This window comes from Sinohyriopsis cumingii, chromosome 4 (assembly GCF_028554795.1).
Source record: "Sinohyriopsis cumingii isolate HCF-2022 chromosome 4, ASM2855479v2, whole genome shotgun sequence".
NCBI lineage: Eukaryota > Metazoa > Mollusca > Bivalvia > Unionida > Unionidae > Sinohyriopsis > Sinohyriopsis cumingii.
The window spans coordinates 108,861,589-108,888,161 of record NC_142964.1 but is presented as its reverse complement, the minus strand read 5'-3'; the positions used below and the strand labels follow the sequence as shown (position 1 = coordinate 108,888,161).

Here is a 26,573-nt window from a genome sequence, read left to right as displayed (position 1 = left end):
AGAGAGAGAGAGAGAGAGAGAGAATGAATTCGCCGTTCAAAGTCAAATTGTTTCCACAATTCTGAAGACTACGAGTTTGACAGTCTACCATTCTCACCATATACTTGCCCACCTGAATAGACCATTATCCTTGGTCTTCAAAACTGCTGAGATCCCTACCATTAACCACATGTCAACCTTTTCGGGGAAAGACAAGTTATGCAACTCCATAGACGTACCGTCTAAAACAGGATCAGTCAAATGCAGACTTTATTATCACTAGGTAAAAATTGCATATGTCGTTTTCTGCAAATTTGAAAGTGCAAATCATATTATATATTTTGTGCAATAGCTACTCACAAAAAAGTTGTAATAATGTCAGACATCAAACAAGTACATTTATAGCCATCAGAGACTCAGCAAACATGGATATTGCAGTTAGCCAAGCACATTCAGTCAAGTGTCTGAATGTATGTCACTTCTGATGGTTTAAATGAGTATATATTGCTGTATACTGACCAATTTAAGACCACTTCCATGTAGTATGTTTTCTTGAGTATTTTTCAAATCAATCTATATGCAATGCATGTCATTTTTCCATTTACATGGTATACATCTGCCTGCTTTTGTTGCTAACGGAAGAAATTCGTAGGTGCTTTTGTTAACTTGTATATATTAACTCGTTGATCACCTGCTTGACTCAAACCATTATTTTGGACAATCTACTGTTTCCATACATGACTAATGTCATATACACCACATCTAGGTAATTACAGTTAATATCCTGTTTTACTTCCAAAAAATAGTTGATAGACAAGCCATTGGCATAAAAACCGTTTTATTATTTATTTTAATGAGATATTCCGGCATACGCTAGAACGTTTGAGCGCCTGCAGCCATATGACCTACCAACTGTATCAAAACTGCTTTCATAACTTCGTAGCCTATAGGGTATTAACATCAGGCATTTGGTTAATTCGATTTAATAATTTACGAAAGGCACTCGGCAATCCATGTCACAGGTGGGGCATTATAAATTGCACATAAGGTGATGCGACTACCTTGACAAACTCCGGATATCACCATTAGCATTCCTGTTTCCGCGCAAAGTATCAAGGAAGAGATAAGAATGCACTTTTTCCATGTCCCTAGGAAAATATTGAGACATCTCTGTTACACGTTTCCTATGACAATATTGGTTTTTGTAATTTTCCTGTTACATAAACGCGTTCAAAAATGTGAAAGAACTGGAACAACCCAATTGTATTGTAGAACAGGATGTTCGTACATATGAGACTTTGGTTATTACACTGTTTCAATGAGATGTAAAAGTCTACAAACGGGAACATATAGATACATCTTACTAAATATATGTCACAAATCACGGCGCTGTCACAGCTTTCACTTGGTGGGTTGAGAAAGAGTCTAAGTGCTGTTGTTTTTAGCAAGTAACATACATTGCATAAAACGTCACAGAAAATGGAGCTTAGTGATTCTAGAAATTATTTCATGGATAGTGTAGAAGAGTGCATTCCGCATCTACCCGTTAGAGGTAAAGGAAAACAATTACACATATTTATAAACTTATTTTGTCCGGATTAAAGTTGAACGCAAATGGCACATTCATCTTAAACATCAGAGACGCTTTTAACCATTATTATTTGAACATCATCATAAAATAGCCAGACACCGATAAAAGACGAACACGACATGAGACTCTTGACGCAACAACTCATTTATTCAGTGTTGAGATGAATTACAACGGAGAATCACAATACAATAACTTGAAACTTGTTGAACAGGGTAATTTTAGAAGAAACAACTACCGAACACAATACCCCTTTAAACTTCGGAAGACATGCAGTGTATGTTTGTCTCAGTCAATGCATGTCTTGGATTTTGTCGCGCTCTTTTCACTATTCCTATACATTACTTGAAGGAACACCATCTCAATGGTGATTAAAACTTATCACTTCACTAGAAAATAATTTTGTTGAAACTCTTGCGAGTGATTAAAATGCAAAACTACTCCAGTGTAAGAGAAAGACTTGCGGCACAATGTCAGCACATCACATGTCCATGAAATGTATATATCTTAGTCATCTACACCGACATACAACGTATCCAATCTGAACAGGTATGAGAGATAAGAAGCCAAAGGGATTAGCGACCAAACCAATGACCTAGTATTGGCCTTGATTGGACACTGGTTTCAATAAATGTTATATCAGGTGGTTGGTCCATTAAAAATCAATTAATGTTCAATAATAATCACTTTTAAATCAAATGCAGTACCCGTCTATCCATTGCAAGTGTTAAGCGTTTCTAAGATATATACATCTTGTTAGACTGGCGAGACATGGTGAATGTATTTTGGCAAGCAATGAGAAAAGTACGGATAAGATAAGACACACTTAGAGCTTATGCAATGTTGGTTTCAAAACAGATCTTTCGGTAAAAAATGAACACAAACGAAGACAAAATAAATTCCAAAGAATATAAACCGGATATAAACACTGTGACACAACCTTTCCGCTTCTTAGCCACAGTTTACAGATACAAGCTGGTATATAAAGAAATATCTGCTCAGAAGAAAAACTCTTCATATCACATTATGTATATACAGAACTGGATCTCAGTGTATTTCAAATATGTTGCTTTAAGTAACTAACTTATTTACATTGAACAAGTAAACTATTTTCTGCCCACGTATATGAGTCTCAGAAGTTTTCGAAGTGGTGTTGATATGACGGAAAATCCTCGTACTGCTTAACCTTAGAACATGCTTTCTCTACTGCTAGGGTCATTGGCGGTGGACCACAGCTGAAAACACCAATCTGTTTCACCTGTGACAAGGAACAACATGCAATGCTAAAATGAATGATCACATACGCAAAAAAGAAACAGCCAACAGGTTAAGAACCATCTTTTGATATTCAACATAAAAGAAGAAATATAAATAAAATAATCCGTATTACAAGCTCTAAATGGTCGTGCTGATCGAACTGATTTGTCCAGTTATACTGATAGTTGGACTTCTAATGATTAAAGAGGTTGATGGATTTGCTGATTTTTAGTTGTGTGTTTAACACATTATTTGTTGTATCATGCCATTGACATGGGAAATAAGTGACATTCCAAGGAGACATCGAGGTAGCTTTTGTTGACTGTCCTGACTGTCCTATCGTAAACAAAAAACGAACACAAAATATCGACCGATATGAAGTGCCTTCTTAAATATAATACAGTGCGTACCTCATACAATTTTAGTAAGCATATCTGAAATAAAACTGAACAGTTAGCAGTAAAATAATGCCAAAAAAATTAATTATAAAATGCTGAGGCAGCAAAGCATAACTAAATTATATATTTACATAAATTTTAATCGCATGCAGTATTTTACGAAGTCTGTTTTCCTTACATTCGGATGTTCATAATGAAGGGACTGGAAGAAATCCACAAAATCAGGACGACCAAAATGAGTAACTGCCTCGAGTCCAGTAAACAGGCTCCTACCGGATATCTTCTGGAAATGGCGCTCACAAACGTACTGGAAAACATAGTGTCATGATGATATGGTGTCATTGTAGAAGATAGAATGGCAGCAAATTGATTTAATTTAAACGTAAGTTAAAATAAGAACTGACGACTAAATACAAAATTTTGTTTGTTTTGTTTTGTTGTTTTAAATCAAAAGCCCGTCAGTAAGGAGTCGCTGTTTCTAAGGCTGCAACATCCATTGGTAGGAATGCGCTTTAGATCTGCCTGACTGGATCTCTTTGACTCTTAAACAGCAGATACTCAAACACATGGTTGCTTTTAAACGTGTAGAAATAGAATGTGATTGAGTCTGCATAATGTTCGAGGAAACTGAGACCTATATGTATTATCTTTATATCAGGAACTTTGCCTTTGCGAGCTAAAATATACGGAAAACATAATCAGATGGATGTTATGCAGCAAAACCTACATGCTATATCCAAATTTATTACAGATCATACAATTCAGTTGGATGTGTGTTTGAAGGCGATATACAGTTTAAATGTGTTCAATATGAAGAAGTAGTATTACCAACATGGTGGTGCGCAGGTCATATTTATGCTGGAACTGGGTGATGATAATGTGTGTGCTGACCAGTTTCTTGTGATCCGTCGTTTCCACCTCCCTGATGATATCTGTCAGCCATTCGAACTGTGTCTGTGTTCTTGTAACCCATAGGAAATATACCTTTAAGAGAAATAAACTGGCAGTTCTAGGAGGATAATTCTGGAGTTAACCATTATATATTTATTCAGTTTTACTGTGGAACATATGCAGGCAACATGAAAATACTGAAATAATGATTTTTTATTGCCGACATGAACTCCAGCGCAACGGGATTTATGCGGTGTATGTGTAGCTAATGAAACTTTAAATACTGAGCATTTGGCAGAATATCGAGCCATACATATGTTTAATATTGGAGATGTAAGAGGTACAGACCGTAAATTGTGCTGAACATTATACCTTTTCACAAGGAAACTTGGCTCCTATCTTTGATTTATGGGCAATGTCCTTGAGAATAGAGGCAAAAGGAGTAACGCCAATACCTCCTCCGATCAGCACAGACACTGGGAACCTGTACCAATCTTGATGTCCTTCCCCAAACGGACCGTCCAGGTACAACTGTGTAAAAAGAAACATCTGAAGATTTGGTGTCAAACATTAATATAGAACGCGCATACGGTCAAGCTATATCGAATTCAATAATATTTTATCTTTCATTCCCTCAATTGTAAATTACAATCCTACTGGCATTATAATCTGTCTTGTATTTGATTTTGTGTCTTGTTTTTGAAAATATATTGCTGGGCACGGGGCCACAAATCGCACAATTTATGTTAAAACACTATAAATATGAATGATGTTTTCTTGAAAGTCTTTTAGCAGATAGTTTGCTATATATTTCATTCACCTTTTATAGGTTGTAAAATTTTTGGATCAAATTAAGTTAAAATCACTCAATAATCAATGATCGACAGCGTGTTACTAAATGAAACGGCTATTCTCTGCCAGACTGCGGATATTGTGTATCTGAATGTGCCTCAGAAAAGTAACCAATAATCTTCATACATGTATTTTGCAAAGTTTCCAACGATTAGCAGTTAGTATTTTGTATCACTTTCACCATGGATTTAACACACAATGCTATTCATGTTGTACAAGAGTACCAAGGTTATATATGTAAAAAAATAAAATTTAAAGAACGTACCATAGGTAGTGGTTTGTCTCCCCTGTCATTAATGTCATATACCTTTCGGAGATTCATGGTCCAGGGCCCAACTGCCCTGATGTGTAGCTTTAACTGATCCTCGTGTGGAGCGGAGGTTAGCGTGAAAGGGTGGTATTCATTTTCCCCGAGTTCATGACACGCTATTCTAACCCACTGACCCGACTTGTACTCAAAGTTCAAAGGTCGCTTGAAGGTCAAGGCCGTGACATCTGCAACGATCCATTATGTCTTACACTATTGAAAAAACCTTTGAAAAACTTAACAATATTGAAAACTGAAGTCAGTTGGTGCGAATCTTCTGAACCCAACTGTATTGCTGATGATATGACGGTTGCGGATTAGGACAGAAACTAATCCAAGTTATTGATTTCATTATGGTACTGTATGCTAAAACACAAGACAAATTATAATCCTTATTACTTTGTCAACTAAATGCCCTTCATTATTTCTCTCTCTCTCTCTCTCTCTCTCTCTCTCTCTCTCTCTCTCTCTCTCTCTATATATATATATATATATATATATATATATATATATATATATATATATATATATATGTACATTTATATATAATTGATAAGTAGATACGCTTTTGTTTTGGAAGACGTATTAATATCTCATACGTTTGGAGATGTATGAATGTATGTATGTATGTATGTATGTATGCATGCATGCATGTAATAAAGTATTACTATTTATATATCTGTGTCGCCGAGTTAAATTGTGGATATCGAATTTGTTTTAGATATTCTTTCCAAATGAATATCGTGTAGTATTATGAATTATATCCATGTTTTTCAAGAGTCGTGGAACGACTTGTGTTATCGATCGTAATACTTCCAGCACACCACAGATACAGTGATTCATCACCCAGAAAGGATATATTAATATAATTGTAATCCATACCGACATAGGAATACAAGGAGTTATGATCTTATCGTATCCATTTAAAAAGGTATCGGGAAAAGTAAAGCTGATCCTGGTGGTTACTGACAAATGTCTACATTGCAAGTAATACACAATCTATTTGAAGAATTGTACAATAAAAAAGTTTTTTTTTAGACGTGAGTGTAACTCAATTCCACGACTTCCAAGAGCAAGATTTTAAGAAACAGCTAATCTTCCTCACAGCTGCTATCAGCCTTCAAACGGTTATCCACTGCAACTCCAACAATGGTAGCTATAAATATACCGCCTTCCACGTTATCCAAAATGTGTTTGACATTTTCGGCACAATACAATTCATTTAGAACTCTTCAAATATTGAAGGTGAAATTTGCATAATAATAAAGACACGTGCCGCTATAGCTATAGCTTGAGATAAGTCAAGGAGTAATGCATGATATAGTCCGTTCCTCCGTCTTTATCTCATATTCACAGAGGAGATGCTGTTACGAATCTAAGGTATTAAACTAAGAACAAAAACGAGCGAATACCATAACGTTTTGTAACAGTCAAAATATAATTTATATCTCTAAAATACAAATATTAAAATTCAAAATAACTTACAGTATCGTAAATGAAATCCTAAACAGTCCTAAATGTTCTATTACAGGTCCAAAAGTATTGAAAAATTCAAATGAGTTCTGGTGGTATTCTGAATGAAGTTCACTATAGTACGGATGTGTCTATAGTCTTGATAAACCAAAATAATATAATAAAAAATGTCTTTAAATGAATTCACAGTAATTCCGAACCAATTAAATCCGAATATCAGACTACTTTGTAATTCTAATGAATAATTGAATGAAAGAAATAAAGCATTCTCAATTCATCATCATCATCATCAGTCTCATGACCTAGTGTGGTCGTTGAGGCACTGTGCTGCTGAACATCTGACCAGTTCCCTCCACTTTTCTCGATCATGTGCCAATGCCTGTGTCTCCGCAAAACTTTTCCTGGTCCATTCTGTGATGTTGTCAGTCCACTTTTTTCTCTTTCTACCTCTCCTTCTGCCACCCTGGACGCTGCCCTGCAGTACTGTTGTGGATAGACTGTTGGCTCTAGTGACATGGCCATACCATTTCAGCTTTCTCATTTTGACGGTGGTGAGGAGGTCCTCATATTGGCCTACTTCGCGCCTGATGGTGTTATGCACTTCTTCATTTGTGATGTGGTCCATGTAAGAGATGCCAAGGATGGTTCTGTAGCATCTCATTTCAAGTGACTGGATTCTTCGTTGTAATTCTGCTGTCAGAGTCCATGCCTCACATGAGTACAAAAAGACTGAGATGACTAGAGATCGCAATAGTATGATTTTAATTTTCATACATATATTCTTGTCTCTCCAGATGGGTCTTAGCTTTGACATAGCTGCCATTTTTTGTGCTGCTCTTGACAAAATTTCTGCTCTTGATCCATCTTCAGTGATTATGGAACCAAGATATTTGAACTGGCTCACTGTTTCCAGTTCATGTCCTCTGACTTTAATCTTGGCTGAGATTTGTTTGCCACTAGTTGTCATCAGTTTTGTCTTCTCAGCGCTTATCTCCATGTCAAATCTGGAAGATGTTTCATCCAGGTTCTTCCCTAAGGTGGCTAGCTCGTCTTCACTGCCTGCCAGCCCATCAATGTCGTCTGCAAAGCGGAGGTTGGTGATCTTACGCCCTCCAGTGCTGACTGTCCCACAGTGGTTTTCCAGGGCTTCGCTCATGATGCGCTCTAAGTAGATGTTGAAAAGCGTGGGTGACAGGAGACAGCCTTGACGCACTCCCACTGTTGTCTGGAACCAGTCCCCCACAGCAACTTGGGCAATTACTGCACTGGTAGCCTTGGCGTACAGCTGCTTGATGGTATTGGTTAACTTTTGACCCATGTTATACTTCTTCACTGTGGCCCACAATGCCTCATGCCACACTCTCAATTGGAGAAAACTATATGTAACTCCTTTGCGACTGATAATTATGATAGGAATATAATATTTGCAATAAATATTATCGTATATGGAAAGATGATACATAGCTTTAGAAACAGAAAGAGTGTCAATGACACATTTGCAGCCGAACTTGTAAACAAGGTTATGTACTGTATACAGCTAGACAATCAGGACCTAATGTCCTGAAGTCAAGTCGCATGAAAGATAACTAAATTAGAACGTGGTCTAGTACTCGAATGCGTTTGCTGTGATATAGATATTTCCAAGTGTTCTGCAGACACTCCCATTAAGATATTCTCCCTTTGGGTTGCTCTGCAAGAGTTAGTGCAATATGACACACACCCTTACACTGGAAAGTTGCGATTTATGAATTCACAAATGTTTCAGCGATATTCTTGTAAATGAGTACAAGTAATTTTTAACTAAATTTTAGCCTTTTGACAATTTCAGATCTTTCAACACCTCTATATACAATGAAATTTTATAAGTAATCGATTTAGCAAATTTATTAAAAATGATACTCACCAGAAGGCAAGAGGTCCACCTTTTTCACCAGTATAGGAATCTTTTTCCGGCTCATGCTGACAAGTTTGTCCAGTACAAATAGCACGAGTGGCCCAAGGAGATAATAGTGGGTAAGGGGGGCCTGCACGAGGCGTCCGGACCCATGCAGAATCAATAAGACGTACAGCAGCATATACAGATTGTGAGTGACCCAGAAAGCCCTAAATACATGGCGACGAGCGTACGGCAGGGCGAAAACATACATAATGATGACGATCAGAACCAGAAATATTCCTGTTATCCCTATAATAATAATAATAATAATAATAATAATAATAATATAATGATAACAAGAACAATAACAAAATAGTGAAGAATCATCCAAGTTTATCATACATGGACTGCAGAATAGGATTCCATATAAAAATAGTCTTACAATGATAAATACGCTAAATACGGATATTTGTTTACACAACTTATATATATATATATATATATATATATATATATATATATATATATATATATATATATATATATATATATATATAGACACACATACATACATCATATATGTATATATATAATCGGTTTGATATATGATCATATGAAGCCGAAATTTGCATGACTAATTAAAGGCTTAATTAATATTCATTCATCTTATTCTGTTTGCATTGAGCATGCAAGTCCCGATGTGTACAGAAGAATATAAGGATTAGTCGTAGGACATGCTAGAGTTGGGTACAAGATATATCATTGGGAGGGGAAAAAAGAAAACAGGTATTGGAAACAAATATGGAGGCCCCGACCTTTCTGTGAATTCCTTTTGAGTCCCTAACCCTAAGGCATAACTAATGTTATACGAGGGAATGGTCTCTAACGGATTTATCACATGGCGACGGTCTTCTTTCCGAGTATTATATGATCCTATCTTTAATTTTTTTTCCTTTATGCACATCTTTTCGGGCATGTTGGTAAATCGGTTCGTCTGCTCAGAGATTATACTCGTGTCTCTTCCAAGCCATGATTTTTACGGGCAAGTTGGACAGTGCTATGATGATATGGAACAAGATGACTATTTTACATCATTCTATCACACGTTTGGGACCGGTAAGAAGGCATAACAGAAATTAAAACACTTTTAGGATTTTTTTTTGCCTTTGCATCGATATAGTCATTTTACCATCAGTTAATAAAAGTGATTTGAAACCAATTTCGCATTTGCTCTAAAGTTCAAACTTTGCTTGACAGATACCTAGATTGCATTACCGAAACGGATACAAAGCGTCCTATGTTTTGTCGCACAAGATTCAGTTCTTACTCCGGCAATATACACATACTAAATAAAGGCATTTATTGACTAACCCTATGTTAGAGTTTCTTGTAGACGATGCTGTAAGATGTCAGGTTATAAAATAATTAAACTAGTGTGCAGAACTCGAGAACGACTTTGGAATTCAGGTTACAAAATAAAGACTTGCGACTGTAATTGTATGCAGAAACATGAGAAACCTTTAATATATTAACGGCAGCAATGCTGTGGAACATTCTTAACAGTTCCATTGTGGTTATTAAAAATCAGTATTAGTTATACAGGACCATGACACTGACATCAGTAAATACCACAAACACAGCATATGTAAGGCAAACCAGATACCGGGTCTTGTTAAGAAGAACGTACTAAATCATATTATTGACCTATCTAGGGAAGGGATAATCCTTTTCTAAACAAGACTGAGATGGTACTTAAAGTGTCACTACACATGTACTAAATATACATCACAATACATGTCGAGTTTCATCAGAACCGTCAAATGAGAATGTAGGTCCACATAACAAAGCTGCGCTGATTCGAGAATATATATGTTTATCTGACGCCACCAAGGGAGCTCAATAACAAATACATGCCAACAAGTACATTTTCTTCTATTTCCAGAGAATGATACACTTAAATGGGTTTCCAACTACCAAGAAAAAGACGACGAAGCAAATTATTTCATTTTTATATCCGTTTACTTTACTTCCTTCTGCCTTACTTCATTTCCTCCTCTTTAGCTAACCTGTTTCACGTTATTCTACTTTCGTTGTTGCCAGCAATACTTTTATCATTCTGGCAATAATTTCCACAGTTGTGGGATGGTAATATAATATGAAAAATCACAAATCTATTGCGGTAAGTGTTTCACTGTACATGAGCGACACGGTGAAGTCAACGCTCGTTCTCTCATTTACTTGTATTCATGCTCCCATTGTGAGTGTATCCACACGATGATTTGCCAGTTCCTTTAAGAATACATACTTGATGAGGTGATGACACGTGATTTTATTGTTAGTTTTTGTATATTATATAATTAACTCACCAGTTATTGTCAACCATGCCCAATAATGGAAGGAAGCAAGGACGTCCGATCTGAAAAAACAACCTTGATAAACTAGAGAAAGCTGAAATTAATCGCGACAGTATAAAAGAAAGTGATGGCAAAGTCTTACAAATACAAACTTAATTTCGACTCAAAGAATAATGCAGACAATGAGGATTCACATAAATTTGATTGTAATCGCACCAGTACTATTGTTAGCAGGCTTCACATCATACTTTATGAGTTTAATGAGTACTTCATATAACATTTGGACGTTGCACATGAGCTGTGAATGTTTATATTTACGGTAGAGGCTCATTATAATTGTACAATACTTAGAACACCTACGGCCTGAAATATCCTGTGAACTGGCAGTTCATGTCCATGGATGCGTGTGTGGAGATGTGGTAGAAGTTAATCCCGTGTCCCACACAATGAACAACTGAAAAGTATGTGGAATAAATAGTTTACTATTGCATTGATAAATATATATAACAATTCAACATCATGCGAGAAACATGGAATTTCAAAACTATACTAGATAATAAGGCATTTTTTCAAGATAAATTTAGCTCATTAATTCTTTCCATTTTAGTGAACAAATAGAAGAAATGAAGACACCGAAAAGATTTAATAAAGCAGAGTTTGATAAAAAGGAATGTTTTCAATTTTCGGCATGTTAGCACAACGCTGGCTCTACACTGCCGATTGCACACTAAATTGTAAAACTGTAAAGGGAAACACCACTAAATACACGGGAAGAAAACCTTTTCAAATAAACATTAATAAAAACAGTTAGGCTAAATATAAAATATGTATAAATATATTTCTTAGAATGTGCTAGTTTTCATTTCGGCTTCGGCACGTCCTGTCAAAATGGAAAAAGGTACAAGTTTAGAAATTTGGTGTATGCCAATAAGGTACCTTGAGCTTATATGGAATTGCGAAAAACTATATCAAAGAAACCAACCGGTGAATATCAGCGCTACTATAGCAATCAGTTTGTGCATGGCGTAAGCGGAGTCGAAGGGGATAAATCTGTGAAGGAACGTTTCTCTCAGGAAGGTGATTGTATTCCTGCTCATGGTGATTAGTAGAGTTGAGTACGTCCACATCATGACGCTGGCGGCACCACGTGTAACCGTAACACCGTAACCCGCTATGCGACGAAGGCCACCATGCTCAAGTTGAAAGGAATAATCTGCATATAAAAATTGCGATGTTAACAAAAGATGCATTCTCATGCCCTCTATACTATTATTTGCATAACGATATTGAACTAAACTTTGGATTTTGAACTGTCATTAATTTCATTGATTTGCTTTTTCAACAGAGCCAAATTATGTGTTTAGCGGCCATCAATTTGGACCTGACGGTCTCTAAAAATAAAGATGTTTGCGAAATTAAAGCTTACATTTTTCTATAATTATTACAAAAATTAAAACGTGGACATTTTAATCGGGTGATTCATTTATTTGGGCAATAATTAACGCAAGTTTGAATGTACTATCGATTGAAGGAATGCACAGTTCATCAATTATCTATGGGTAGTATTTGATTACTGCATACAATATTGTCCTGGTGGCTCGTGTATCTATGAGTATTATATGATTACTGCATTCAATATTGTCCTGGTGTCTCGTGTATTTTTATCAATTACTTGTGTTTACTATTTTATGGGATTTATGACTGAACGAGAGACAGCATGGGGCAAAACAATGTGTGCAATACCTACTCTGAATTTCACTTAATACTTATTGTTATAGTCAACATGAGAATAATTACGTTCACAATGTATACTGATAATAATTATGTAGCATGATAATCTGGAGATACTAGTATATTTTGTAAACTCGGCTAAGGTACCTGTAAAAAATTGTGTGGCATATTTTGATTACCTTATCTGCTTTGATGGTAATCGAGTTTCACCTTATAAAATCGAGCTTGCATAACAACTGCACCCTTATGCCCATGTACTACAAACTGTAGTCAGTACGAGGAGCCTGTAGTCAATATAGCATGTGAAGTCTGAAACAAATGCTTTCATAAAAATATTTTCTTAAATGTTTCTTCTTCTTCTTCTCTCCCATCAGCAAGTCTCTACTGCAATGACCTTGAAGTTGTCTAATCAACCAGACAAGACGTACCGTATGCAATCGCGTATAAGTCGGATTCAACATCGTAAATCCAGATCTGTCGTCTCATAATAGATCTTGGTCGATGCAGCTTTCTACGATTACTCAATAGAACGAAAAACAAGACAGACACTTATATGCCTTCGCATAAGGCGTCGGCAGATAATGGCCTAAGTGTTTTGAACCTGAACCTGATTTACGATCAAGTATATACGGTATCGTCAGATCTGGCATTTAATGGTCATAGTATTACTAACGAAATACCTTCCTTATTGATATTCAAGCTTATTTTCTGTAAACATTATTCGTAACGGTCGTGCAGTACTTTCCCTGTCTTTGTATACTCATATTCATAGTTTACTAGCTTCATTTAAGAATAAATGTGACAAGATTCAATTTGCTTACAGTGGGCTCTTTCTACAAAGATTCCTACGGTAATGAGAATGTAGATGGTAACCCAAAAGATCTGACGACGGTAGTTCTCTACCCAGCTGAAAAAAGCAAACTTTCTTTTCTCCCACTTTGTTTTCGGATGCTCTTTGTGCTTGGTTGTGATCGTCACCTGCGATTTCGTGAGGGATAACGCTGCATGTGATGAATCGTTGTTGTCAAAGCCACGGCTTAAAAACAAAATGATCTATCGAAGTTAACAAAATGCATGCAAACATAATTTGTGTGTGCATTTCTCTGACCAATCACTGTCAGTTAATAAACACTTTCAAGCTTATATGTAAAGGAACTGAACTTAGTGGCAGCAAAATGCACGATGCAATATTAATCACTACATGATATTGGCTTGTTTAATAGGAAAAGATATATCTGATTTGTATTAAAATGAACAACGTACATTATGACCAAAGACAACAACAGTTCTAGGCAAGTCTTAAATACTTTATAGTGTTAAATGGCTTTATAATTTTAATTAAAAGTGAAAGGAATCTATCGCAACAGGCAATCTTTAGTCATTTGTACTGAGGGTATCTAATTTACTAACTATTGGATGTATTTATTGCTCAATCTGGTTGTATACATTTCAGAGAGAGATGGATGAAAGGCTTGATTCTCAATATTTATGTGATTATGTTTTATTATATATTTAACTGTTTGAAACTCCAATGAAATGGAAGACAGAGCTTACGCGAATCCATCGATAAACGTCTTGCGTCTGGATTGGAATCTTTTGGCCAGATGTCCTGTTTTTCTTTCTCCTGAAAAGTACAACGATAAAAGATATGAAACTATTTTATAAGAGTAAACAAATGCCATTTGATAATTCGTTCGGTGATTTACATTTCTTTTAATATAGTATCTGAGGGTAAAATGAGATTACCACATATACGTGTTGATGCAAATGCCATGTGTGTCAACAAATCATATTTATTTATCTAAGTAACACAATCTACACAATGTTGTTGAATTAGATTAAATAGTTCTCTTCCAGAAATGAGTGTGAATAATTGTTTGCAGGTTTCATCCATATTTGAAAGGTTCATGATTTCAACCAACATTGATGGTATTAAAGTTGTAAAGTGAACAGTTGAAATCGTTACATATTTACTTTGTTTAACGTTCACAAAAGAAGAATTCAGTAGATTTGTAGCAGCAACGATTCTCTTGGCTCTTTGGCCAAGACTTCCAGAAAACCTTACAAAACAAGCAAACAGCCACTTTAAACAAAGAGAAGGAAAAAAACACCACAATAACGAAATCTTCTACCTTAAACCGAGGCTTCTTTAAGCTTGTTTCTCAAGACATTTGTGAAGAATTTCAACTACCTATAGCTACAAAGAACACGTTCTATACAGGTATAATACAAAATTCAAATGACGTAAGATCAAGTGCCATTTGCAAGAGTACGGGTATATACAAACCAATTGCTGTACATCCGTTCTTCTGTTGGACAACATTATGTGTTTGGATATGTTTCATTACATCGTCTTTACTAGACTTTGGGAATTATTGCCATCTCGTGCAGAAGTTAAAATGACTGCAATTTCAATTGGACATATACACATTTATGGAATTTATGTTAAGATTAGGCCCTAGGCAATTGAATCCACATCATGACATAAAAAAGGAAATAACTCTATGTACGAGTAACGATTGAAACGTTCTCGTTTCCTATTCGGGTGAAATGGGTATTATTATATATCACGTGTTGTGTTTCTTTTATATACCTCTTGGACTAAAGTGAGGTATGAAACCTACATATAAGCATGAACTGATGACGTGATGCACAGGACGATCTCACATATATGTGATATGAAGACGACAGAAATGTACGTAACAGTGATCACGAAAACAAAGTAGGGACAACAAATTGTCGCTCTTCATCATATTAATGTAAGACAAGCTCTTTTTTCTTCCAATGGACCTTAAATGAATATAAAATCTAAACTGCAATTTTTACAAAAATGTTATGCATATTGATTCAGCAGTTTTACAAGATATGGCCGATTAAGTACAAACATTCGTGTTGATATTCTAAGCTGTGGATGTTACCATGATCAATATATTTGTGAGGTGACTCAAATCTGGTTTAATTCATGTACATTCTTCATATGATTCGATGTTGCATAAAGTTTGTATGAGAACTATTAACAAAGCACGGGGAACAACGATGCTAAAATGTATATTCAATAGTGACAATGAATTCAGATGGTATGATACTGGACAAATCCGTTGATGATAATGTCACGTTTGTTCAAACTACTTCAAAATATACAGAGCTACGACTTTAGGTCTTAAAGAGTGCAACTGAAAGGAAGTGAAAGCAACAATTTAAGTAAAATCAAGAACAATGCATTTATCTACACTACAAAGTGTAAATTTAAAGGACTCTTATAGGGCTGTGAATTAACAACCAAAAAATACTAAATGCCCTTTCAAAAGTAAAGAAATATAAAATGATACTGATAATTTCCAATATTCATTAATGTCCTCATGTAACACAATAATGCAATCTTCCATGACTTTAAATGAATTCACGTAAGTAAAATTTAATGTATTAATCCCAAACAGTCAATGAGGACATTATTAATTTAAATGAACATATGAAATAAATAGTTTCTATGTATTTTTCACACTGACCCTTCGGCTGAAGTCGTAAAAATGATGAGAAATATGTAGTATTCTGCTGTTCTGGCACAAAAGTAAATATTAGTATTTTAGTGCCTGATACTTTTGAGTCACACAACAACACGAAATCACATAACACCTTGAAATCACACAACACCTTGAAATCACACAACATCACGAAGTCACACAACACCTTGAAATCACAACCTTGAAATTACACAACACCTTGAAATCACACAACACCAAGTAGTAGCACATCAACTCCATTTATTTCTCTTAACGAATGATGATAACACTTTATGTCGTGTTACTAGATAGCTACCCAGTGTGTGTGTGTGTGTGTGTGTGTGTGAGAGAGAGAGAGAGAGAGAGAGAGAGAGAGAGAGAGTATATTCGTTACAGTTGAATTATGTTTTGTAAAAGATACAATTAGAAAATTATCTCTTACCGTCAAGTCTGAGAGTTGCATTCTCGAAAACCTTTTCATATTCGTCTGAGGCAAAGATTTGCTTAAATGTATCGAAACCCATAATGTCGGCGCTCCGAAGTCCAGCTTGGGAGTAGAGATTATCTATCAACATATTGACCTGGTCATCTCCAAGTTTGCCGTCGGACAGCTCCAATATCGACCTGGATACACCGAAACATACAACGTAAGTATGGTCCTGTCTGTCAAATTCATAATTAACCTCATCAAACATATCATCAAAACTGACAAGGGAATATACAGTGTTCAATACGGTTTTCACTATCTCAACCCTCCTTTATCTCTATAATGGGTGTGATGAAACCGAACAGTGAAACGTACAATATGCAGATTAGTTCTCCAAATTCCAAAAGAACATTTTCTCTTTCATAGCTATTCCAATCCACAGCATGTAAGCTAGTAATCAAAGTTTCTTTACATTTGTAGTTCTGATGGATTTAAATGACTGGGATGATTTCGTACGTATTCAAGTAAACGCCAGTCAACATTTAATGGGCCACGAATGAGCTTTTGTATATATAAATGCAAGAAACTGACAACGAACAGTGCAAAACTAGTATCAAGCTAGCTTGAACGCTTTCGACTCTTTAATGAGCCTTTTTCAAAGTCAAATACAAAACATGGACAAGACAAATAAATAAAACAGTAAAACGGTTATGTTTGCGAAACTTTATATGGCTGTTTCTACAGGAATTCAACCTTTTAACTATATTATGTGTCAACTAGTTTATTTCAGTTTGTTGCTAATACTGGAAAATATTTGTATTGACCTAGAAATTGATGAGCCAGAACGACATTATTTAGATCGTTGTGAAAATAAATGTTTCAGTTTAGTCATTTATATATTATTTAATGTTCGCAAACATAACAAAATAACACATGCCAAATTACATGTCTGTAACAGCAAACAATGCAGAAGAATAGGAGTGTAGATGTCAGAGAGTTATGCATTTTGTTCTTATTTTTGTTTTAAATCTCGTACAGTGATTCAAAGACAATCAAAATCAAGTTTAAAGTCGTGAGACCAGTGCTATCGGTATTTTTGAAAATTAATGAAAATCAAGTAGACTCTGCTCTGAAACATGGGCAAGAATGTAAATTTCCTTGAGGTCCAAACATTAACTGCATGATAATAATAATTAATAATAATGAGGACTTTGTATAGCGCCTAATCTTTAGAAGCTCTAAGCACTTTACAACATTAGACAACACCTATAAGATAAAAAAATATAATAATATTATTACAAAAACAAACACCATGAAATTAGAAAAACATTAAAATATAAAAACACATTCTGAGAATATTTCAGGTAGGAAACATTATTAGGTCTTTAAGCTTGTTCTTGCAGTCGAAATAGGTGAGTTCTGAGAGCCCTCTTGAATGTGATCTCTGTGTCTTTGTGTCTAAGTTTAGTGGGCAATTCATTCCACGTTGCTGGGCCCTGGTATGCAAAAGAACGCTGTCGATATGACTTTTTTTCATAGTGGAAATAATGAGTATACGATTGTAAGAAGAGGAGCGTAAGTATCTTGCTGGTGTGTAGACATGGGTGAGATCGGATAGGTATGTTGGACTAGAGTCCGACAGTGAAACGTAGCACAGAGAACAAATTTTGTGTTTGATTCTGGATCGAATGGATAGCCAGTGTAGGGTACAGAGTAGCGGGGAGGTGTGCTCTGATTGTGGTACTCTAAGTATGATCCGAGCAGCTGTGTTGTGAACTTTTTGAAGTTTCTGGAGTAGATATTGAGATGAACCAGACAGAATTTAGTTACAATAGTCCAGTCTTGAAAGTACTAATGAACACACAAGAGTTTTAGTGGCATCAACTGAAAGATATTTGCGAATTGAGCTGATGCGTCTCAGCTCAAGATATACAGCCTTGCATATGTTCATGACATGATGGTGCAATATAAGAGTACTGTCCAGAGTAACACCTAGGTTTCGTACTGATTGTGTGAATTTAATTGTTTTTGCGTTGCTGATATTTATTGTTTGAGGTAAAGGATGTAAATGAATAAGTCTTTGTGTTGTGATCAGAATGGCCTCAGTTTTATCATCATTCATCTGTAGCTTGTTCCATGTCATCTATGATTTCACATCAAAAATGCACCTCTCTACACCTTCGATGGTAGCATCAACTTCAGCTGGGTGGCTAGATTTGTATATTTGGGTGTCACCAGCGTACAATTGGTGAGACACTGGATGATGATCTATGACACTTGAGAGCGGCTGAGTGTACATAATGAAGAGAACAGGTCCAAGAAGAGACCCCTGTGGAACACCACAACATAGATCAACTGGGCTGGAGTGTATTCCATTTGCCGATACAATTTGTGTCCTGTTGACCAAGTAGGACTTGAACCACAGTAAGGCTGTATCATGAATGCCAAATACATGTTGGAGACGGTGAAGTAATATATTATGGTCTATTGTGTCAAATGCTGCAGACAGATCAAGGAGGGTGAGGACTGTAATCTTTCCGCTATGCAACGCAGAGAGAATGTCATTAACTACTTTTAGAAGAGTAGTTTCAGTACTGTGGCAAGGGCGATATGCAGATTGTACATTGCTAAAAAGACTGTTTGAATTTAGATGAGATACAAGCTGGGATAGAACAACCTTTTCTAAGATTTTTCATATGAATGGGAGATTAGAAACTGGGCGGTAGTTTTTTAAATCGTTAAGGTCTAGTGTTGGTTTCTTCAGCAGAGGCTTTAAAATGGCAGTTTTGAAAAATGATGGGAATTCCCCGGATGAGAGAGAGGTATTAATAACATTATTTAGTGAAGGCAATACTAGATCTAAGCACTCAAGCAGCAGTGATGTTAGAATTGGATCAAGTTCACATGACTTTGGTGCACACTTCATCACGATTGTACGTACAAAATCCATAGAGACAGGTTCAAATGCCGCTAATTGTTGCCGCTCAAATTCTGTATCCCATCTGTATGGTGACGACGAGTCAATTGAAATTGTGATGTCAAGCTTATCTCTAATGGTTTGTACTTTGTCACGGAAGAAATTTGCAAACATGTCCGGAAGGTCGACTGGAGCGAAGGTCGTTGGAAGTGGTGTTGATTTATTCCTTGACATTAGCTTGTTAGTAATCTCGAAGGGCTCTTTGCAGCTGGAACTTTCCATGATCTTAGTAGTGTAGTGGGCTGATTTCGCTGCATGGACTATATTTGTGACATTCGTCTTAGCGACTTCATAGATTTGCTTATGAACAATGAGACTGGTGGAAAGCCAGAGCCTCTCAGCTTTACGGCGGTCTCTTTTAGCAGTGAAAAGCTGGTACCTAACTCTGCTATACCATGGAGAACACTTTTGAATTGATACTCTGCACTTGGTAGCTGGGGCATGTTTGTCAAGCAATGAACGCAGACAGTTATCGATTAGCATACAAGTGGCCTGCAATGTCATGCTTGCCTATGACATACATTTTGTGTACATAGATTGGCACCACTTCACTGTCAAAAGGCGGACACAACATAAACAATACACTTCTCGGCTTAACAAAGTTTTCCTATTAAGAATGTGTTTAATCAATGTATGCAAACAAATAGTACATAGTAAATCTTTACTGTGTGGCAGACGCACTAGAGCCGGGTAACACATTTACTATCGGTATACGATAAGCGGGACACATATTGTGATCACAGATCGTAGATAAATGTCTCCAACAGTGGAGCAGTTTCGTTATAACTACCACGAATAGCAGAAAACTATAGACTGGTTGTTGTTATGCAAGCCGAAATAGTTTGTTATAATAGTGTTACGAGGTTGCTTAGTACATGACCAGCTACTCTCCCATGTAATTCTGAGAACTAGGTTGCTTTAAACCCACAAACAAAGCAATTTGTGTTTTTTTTTTTAAAATTCAATTGTGCAATGTTTTATGCCTAAATCTATTTGCGCAAATGTGGTACTTAATCATATATAATTAATATTGTGGCAAAAGTTAGACTCAAACCATTAACTATTGATTTTCAAGCAAATAACTTCAAACAACTAGTGTCCGGTACTATTATCATCATTACAAGTCAGGATACAGATTGATTTACTCTGTTCATTCGGTAAAACAGTGTAGATATATTGTATTATCTATCACTGCTTATGATGATGAGAACATAATGTTTATAATTTTGTTTGCTATAGAGATCTCCATGGAGCAGAACTCATTTTATCAGATATAAATGTTTGTTACATTTTCAGTCGTATTGACTTTCCTGACAACGTTTTATTGATGTATCTATGAACAGTAAGAAAGTAAGGAAAATGGTCTAGGTATTGTAACATTAAGGGGTGTATTTTATCTTTCAGACATATCAAAGAAACCACTCTAGGTCTGAAAATATCACTAATGCATAAAAATATATAGATGCCTTTGTTCTCGTGCAATATTAAAGACAGTAAGGTTCTAGGGAGTTTTCGTTTTTCACAAAGGAGTAAGGAAAGTGGTCCAGCACTGAAACTGTTATTTTATCAGTAAATTAAATCATACGTGTACGTTTGTGTATTTGTGCATATATACATGCAAGTGACCTACTTTATAATGTTTTCAAGGTCTGCCTTTGTCAAGTATCCTCTCCCCCTTAAGTCATTCATATTGAACAACAACTTTGTCTTCTCTTCAGCATTACCTGAGAAAGTAATAAAATGTCTGAATTGATCCCCAAACAAATACCGTGAACTGAATACTTGTAAACGACTTAGAAACTAACATAGCTGGAGACCGAAACTTTCTGCGGGAATTAATGTTGCTACTTTTAAGAATAATATCAATCTATGAAACTGAAATAACAAACTTCAATAAAATATAATTTTAATATCATGGATCTATTTGTCATACCCTGATATATATTTCCAATATGTGTCATTTATATCATCCAAGTAAATTTCGGATTGTCTATTCTAGAGAGGGATGAGAAATACTATAATAAATAATTAACATAATGCAGTGAAAGATAATTATAGAAGTATTAAAATGTGATACAAGGTAAGTTCTGTACGAAACGAAACACGAAACGAAGCACTGGCATACACCAAATATAAATATACAAAATATAAATATACGACAAAAGCTTTGGAGCTGATATAAAAGAAGGTGTGTTTACCTCTGGCTAGTATCAGAAACACGTCCATGAATTCTTGAAAGCTGACAAAACCATTTTTATCTTTATCCGCTATGAGGAACATGTTTCTGACGAACGTAGAGTTGGGTCTTAGTCCTAGAGCATCGGCGAATTCGGTGCGAGTTAATTGAGTTATTGGGATGTCATTGGCTAATTTGGAATCTAATTGAAGGTTTACTTCCTCTTGAGACTCCTACAAAACAATAGAAAACAGCAACCGTATGTACGGAAAGGTCCACATAACTTATATTTGTAGTTTGAAGTAAACAATATTGATCTTGAAAGTAATAACATAACAAGCCGGAAAAATAAATTATTCAGAGTGATACAATCCATTTTCAAGTGCTTTAAGATTATTTTTAGTGAAACAAAGTTTGAGAAAAAAAAGTTACATATATCCTGCGGTAAGAAATATTTTCCTTTCGAGTCCAGTCATTTCATGCGAAACCGTTGTCAACGTATTTTCCTCTAATTCAAAAACATCATCTCTTGAAGATAATAAATAAAACAAACGTTATCATCTAGAAAATTTAGATATTTCCTTAGTTTAGCTCAGTTTAAAACGTATTACCTGTTTTACTTTGATCTTACAACGAATGTGTGTAAATGGAAATTGAAAATGTATAAAACGGACAAAAACTTTCTTAATAAAATGATTGTGAAATATACCTGTAAGCACACCATTCTGAAAAAATTATCCAGTAAATTTTTCCTTGTTTCCTTTGTTTCTGCGTCTTTCAGTATTATGGCTTCAGAAAACCTGAGCCTTTTGCTGCTTACTCCGACCTCCTGCAGGAAACTTTCAAGCTTGCAGACAAACTTGTCTCTGTAACCTTCGTCTGCAAATCGAAGGATCTGTAAATATGTAAAGGATATAATGACTTTAATGTATGTATTAAAATAGTCCATATGCAAACCTATTTTACTTGTGGTTACAATAGTTTGAGGTATCAATATAGCAAACATTTTGTACCTATTAAATAGTGCCAATTTATCACAGCTAGTATATCTGATTGTACGGATGTGATCTTCCCGCTAACTCTATGGCAAAGTAGAACATGAAAAAATGTTTTTTTTTTTTTTAAATAAGGTCCAGGCACAAGGAAAATGTGCATACTATATCATAATTTTATTATGTCTATTTAAATTGAAAAGGAAAAATTGCTTGTCTTTTAACAATTCTGTTATGTGACATTATATAATAAGCAAACGCATACACTTATTTCAATCAATTAATGTCTTATGATATACAGAAATCTCTCGAAAAACAGTGACGGTAATATTGTATTTACTATAATTCATAGTTGAATGCCAATGTGACAAACAGTGCTTATAAAAGCGTTTTCGGTCATAACTATTTCCTCTTAACAGTATTCAAAAAAATAAGTGAAATTTGTCAGTTTCGTTGGATGTAGCTTTCCATTTGAAGTTACATAAAATAAGTGCTATCGAAACACGCGAAAGTTAGGGTATATTTATCTTATCAAATATTTCATAAAGAACAAAAACATCACCCAGCAAAACTGTAAACATTAGTCTCGTTCAAGTCACTATACACCAATGCTGTTGACGATTAAAGAAAAGTGTCTTTGAAATGTGAACTTAAGTTATTTCTATTACAGTCCTTGTGAATGGTTCACGAGAAATTGTTAACCCAACCTTTACATGTCAGGTCGAAGGGAAAATTCAAACTACCCCACAAACAAAAACTGGAATTGCTTGCTTGATTAAAATGAAGAATTTAACCATCTTACCAGATCTATTTCTCCTGTCACGCGAACGGATATAAGCGTTCTCTGTCTGTCGTCAGATTCACGTATATGAATCTTCTCTGTATTTAGGCCCAAATCTATCAATCGTAGCGGCTTCTTAAGAATGTCCGTGATATGGATCTTCTTTCTGCCCAGGTTAAACTTGATCTTGATTTTTCTTTCACCTTCTTTAGGTCCCGTCCATTCGGTCACTGTGGAATCAAATTGTTAAGCATGGGAAATTTTCAAGATGTAGTCATTAGCCACTCTAAATATGGAAATGAAGGCAACTTGATGCAGAAATACTTCTTTGAACAATACGTTCTCAACGGTACTTCAATCATCCTGCCTTTTGAATCTCTTTCTGATGTTGCAATTCATAGTCTTCACAACAGCATAAATACATTTAAAGATCCACGTTCAAACCAAGACATTAGCAAGGCATGTGGTTCCAGATGAGAGTAACCTTATGACATTTAAGGAGGCCGCTCAACTGTTATTGCTACATTTGTCAAATATAGTGATCGATTTGTTCCAAGCATCATATTTCCTACAAAAAGTGGGGACAAATATATCTTTAGTAATGGACTTGTTCCTCTACTAAATTGTGTGAGTAACTTGTTAAACATTGTTATACCTTGCATTCGTATAACTATTTTACTACCAACAGCCTAATTAATCATGTTCTATCTGCCTTAACACCTAAATATAAGCTCTTTTACAGTTGTATGGTGTTGTTAATGACCTTTGCAAGAAACACAGCGATGCAAATGATATTAAGTGGTATGTTATGATATTAATAATACTTTCGACACATTCTGGTATGACAGTATCCTCTAGAAAATACGAAGTATAGGAATCGGTGGTAGATTATTGATATGGTTAAAAAATATATTTTTGATAGGACTCCAAATGCTGTTATATAATGTTGCATTTCAGATGAGCACATTGTCATAGCTTTTCTTTGTCAAGGATCTACTCAGACCAATTTTTAATTCTAATTTATTATACTTAACTCAACCCACAATAAAGGTATTTGCTGATGATAAATTCTTGTCAATAATTGTGGAAAATCCAGCTTTGGCTGCTTGTGATTTACAAGACATAGACAAGTTCAACATATGGTCCGATTCATAGTTAGTACAGTTTAATCCTAACTAAACTAAATCAATGACCACATTAAAAAACTATATGGGTAAATTAGCCACTATATATAATGAATGATACAGATTCTAGGTATGTGAGTTCCTATAAACAGCTTAGCTTAAATCTTGATAAAGCTCCGTCTCAGCACAGTCAACGCTGGAAATAATCACCAAACCATTGAAACCAATTCTAATCTGAAACTTGAATGAACATTATTTGATTTTCCTTATATCGAGTAGACAGCAGTGCTTACAAAACAGCAATCAATATGAAAAAGGTGAAATACAAACAAAAATAAATTGAAGCATAAATAATCGTGTCTTAGAAAAAAAAAGAAATTGCGTATTGGCTAAAAGGAAAGTTTAGTCATATGCTAGAATTTTAGAAGAAACATAATTAAAAAGGCTTTCAATGAGACGCTTCAAACATACAACTATATAACGATAAACACTTTGTTTCAAAATGTACTGTAGCATGACCCGTGTTTACATGATAATAAATGTGTAGGTTTGTAATTGACTAAATGCAGACAGATATCAGTTCTTCGTTCAAGGAATGATATGACTTTGGGTATTGTCCCATTAGAGGCCAGGATAAACCTTTCATATATTAATTTACACTTGAATTGTGGTCTAGATCTGGTTTTGTTGTAATACTGCATAAGTGAGAGATTAATACAACTTTTATATTCAAGAATGTTTCTACGTTGTAGCTCATTAAGCAATTATTGTTCGAAAAACCATTCGTCATTAGTCAATAATTGTTCATATGGTGGAGCAGAGACATCAATGCATTTTCGTTTAGACTGCATCAAATATTGTGCTTTTATGAGCCATTCAATAGAACATTGTTGTATATTCATATACTTGCAATCCAACGAGGACATAATATGCTTTGTCCATAAGCATGAGTTTTGTATAAATAGTATCTATTTTTTATCGCATATTATCAAAGTTGAACTTAGAAACCATTTAGTACCCTCCTCTTTTCCAGATAGGGCTAGTATTTTCAGATTTTGTCAATAAGGGGGTAGAGCGTTGCTTGTGCTAATAATTCTGGTAGATTACTGACTAATACAATGAAGTATTTTATGAACAATTATGTTTGAAGATTTAGGTAGCTTCTGTTGCGTATATATACACTCCTTGCTTGCATACATCAGGCGCTTTAATGAAATTTTGGTGTTATTGATTACAGCAGTATACACACATTATGCCAATTTTTATTTAATTATTAATTTTCTCGTTTGGAGTTAGAAATAGAAACAAATGCGAAATCAGGAAAACGGCGGAACATTAACCAAAGGTTCACTTAGAGTGTTCTGAAAATCAAAATGACAAATCACTAGATCACACATATTTTGAGGCGTCTTGCTCTCGTGCACCAATCAAGAAAACAATGCGGCCGATTTCAATTTCACTCTCTTTTTCGCTTTCAAATCTGCAAGTATCGAAAATAGAGAACTTATTTCTAATTTATTTCGTCAGAAGTATACGATCGTAATTTGTTTAGAATTGCATAGAATTCAAGTATAAATTCCCCCAAAACGTAGGGATGTGGTGCCCATCGATTACTACGACTGCTGTGAAGAAAACCAATGAAGATGAAGAAATGAATTTGACATACCACCTTTCTAGTTATCTTTTGCCAGCATTGCATTAGCTCATGAGAGAGTTTGGATTGTTGTAGCTAGTGATGTGTCTGGAGCCGTGCCAAATAACTGACTTCGGGTGTGTGTGTGTGTGTGTGTGTGTGTGTGTTTGTTTGCTTGTGTGCGTGTGCGTGCTTGTGTGTGTCCCCCAGATGTTTTGTATAGTGTGCTATGTACGTTTGTGAGAACTTAAGTGGCT

General features: G+C 35.3%; 1 pseudogene; it reads right to left on the bottom strand.

Moving 5' to 3' along the window:
* Positions 1-1,698: 1,698 nt before the first annotated feature.
* LOC149801856 (dual oxidase 2-like) overlaps positions 1,699-26,573 on the bottom strand; it is a 67,795-nt pseudogene continuing 42,920 nt past the window's right edge.